This window comes from Amblyomma mixtum, chromosome 3 (genome assembly GCF_055824585.1).
Source record: "Amblyomma mixtum isolate Tamu chromosome 3, ASM5582458v1, whole genome shotgun sequence".
Classification (NCBI taxonomy): Eukaryota; Metazoa; Arthropoda; class Arachnida; order Ixodida; family Ixodidae; genus Amblyomma; species Amblyomma mixtum.
Genome location: NC_143014.1, coordinates 383,208,938 through 383,211,196, shown reverse-complemented (window position 1 = coordinate 383,211,196; position 2,259 = coordinate 383,208,938). Strand labels below are relative to the sequence as shown.

Genomic DNA, 2,259 nt, shown 5'->3' with positions numbered 1-2,259 from the left:
ACCAAGGAATAGTGTTAAGTGCAATAATGCGATGTTGCACATTGTTTTCTCCTCCCATACCAGCTGCTTCAAAACGGGTACTGATCATTTATAATTCACTTCTGCTTTTAGGTAACTTCGGGATCAGCAACGTATATTCGAAGCTAGAAAGGCTCGTTCAAGGGCGCAACTTCTGCATTTATGGTGACCCCGCCTACCCACTGCGACCTCTTTTGCTGAAGCCATATGGTGGTGTGTCCCTCACCCCGGAGCAGCGCGCGTTCAACAAAGCTATGAGCAGCGTAAGACAAGCCGTGGAGTGGGGATTTGGAAAAATTGCAGGACTGTTCGCCTTTGTTGACTTTAAGAAAAATCAAAAGCTGTACCGCCAGAACGTGCCGCGTATCTATAAAGCTAGTGCGCTTTTGGCAAACTGTCATACATGTTTGTATGGTGCCCAGGTATCGCATTACTTCGGCCTTGATCCACCAGATCTAGAAACTTACCTTACTCCTCGGTAGTTTTGCCATTCACACATCTTTCTGAAATGCGTTTTATTCAAGCACAAGATGTACAGCACTTTGCCAGGACAGTTTTCTGGGTATTCATGTCATGCGCGGTTTGCGCTGAAGAAATCAAAGATTGCTTGAGTCTGTTCGTTGAACATCCTCTGTACGTTCTCAAGCAGATTCTCGTGTTCTCTATTATAACGTCTCACTTCAAGCTCATGCTTTCTCTCCTCCAAGTCCAACCTGCGCTCCTCTAGAGCGAGCCGCCGTGCTTCATTTTCAATTTTTTGTTTTTCAATTTCTTGCGCTTTTATGCGTAGCTCATAGTCGTTTCTTTCTCGCATAGTGATCAGCTGAAGCCCGATGCTCTGTAACCCCCGGGTTCCTGCAAAAACAGACAAGCAGTTTTTTATCAACCTTAAATTCAGTTGAGCTTCTCCACTGCAGCAAAATAGTCACAAATACATGTTTCTATCAGACGTATTTGCGGCTAAGCGGGACTTTGTATACAGAACGGGTACCGCAATACACGTTGTATAAAAAATAAAAAGGACTGTTGCGAGGACAGTAAACAGTTTATGACCCCTGTGTTTCAGCTTGTGTGCCATTTTTGTTGTCTAACAGAGTTCCTCTTGCAGTGTAGCCTGTGTACTAATTGGCAGAATATTAATGAAGGCATCTTTTCTTTCGGTAAGTTTTTGGGGTCCTATACACGCCATATTGCAATGTACAGGCGGAAAGAGAAGTTTCTTGACCGTGTGAAAGACAATGACGAGTGTTCTTTGTTTTTTTTCATCCACCCTGCATGTCAAGACCACAATGGGCAGGAAAAAGACAAACGCGCGTTCGGCGATCGGCGGTATGTTAGAGCAATGTGACTTCTAAAAAGGTAGTGAATATGTTCAATTTGAGCGGTACAAAGATTTTTGTGGTGATAGCACACTGAATGAAAAATTCACAGGCGGTGCTTAATTATGATTACATATATCCTACGATACCATCGTAAGACATGCTAGGTCGTAGCTGCCCTGGCAATAAATAATTAGCCTTGATAGTCATTTAGCACCCTATTTAGCCGATATAATTATTTACATCCTTAATATTTATATAATAATTGTATGTTATATTACACATTAATGAAGCGCTGCAAAGGATTCATCATACAACTCCTGGTACAGTGGTGCATTGCGACCAATCAATAATTCTGCTGTCACCTGCCAAGGTGATGTACACTTGTCAAGTTCTAGTACAACCGCATATCAAACTATCATACAACGGCGTTTCAACTCAGTGAATCCTTAGTGTTTGCACTGTTAAAATATGCCTTCAAATACTACCTCTAGTGGCGACGGAAAGAGCTTGTCGCCTAGCTGCAGGCTGGCGCTCTCCTCCTTGGTCCGTTCCATTTGTGGGCTGGGGCTGCGTTCGCCCGGCGTGGATGTGTTGCTGCTCTGGACTAACATTTGCAGAGTGCTGGTTATGCACTTGTCCCTGCACATGTTGCTCATAGCGGTCGCCACCACCACCAGCAGCTGCAGCAGCCGAGGTCTCTGGAGGATCCGGCTCGTACATATTGAGGAGCAGCTGAGCATCCGGGGATTGTGGTTCTAACGTGTAAAGAAAGGTAGACACAAAAATGTAGCAGCCTTCCTAGGAGCCGCTTTTCATTCGCACAGATAAGTAATGTATATCGTCTGTTAATTCTTACAAACCTCAGTATTTGCATAATTAGTTGAGCCCACATTAAAATCAGCGTTATTATGGTTGCCAA

The 2,259-nt window shown here is 44.0% G+C and overlaps 1 long non-coding RNA gene across 1 annotated transcript; it reads right to left on the bottom strand.

The window, feature by feature from the left end:
* Positions 1 to 574: 574 nt before the first annotated feature.
* LOC149357052 (uncharacterized) lies at positions 575 to 2,025 on the bottom strand. The gene is made up of 2 exons (XR_016291780.1): positions 1,826 to 2,025; positions 575 to 873 (listed from the first exon to the last, which is right to left on the bottom strand). It is a non-coding gene; the product is annotated as an uncharacterized LOC149357052 (long non-coding RNA).
* Between the last annotated feature and the right edge of the window lie 234 nt (positions 2,026 to 2,259).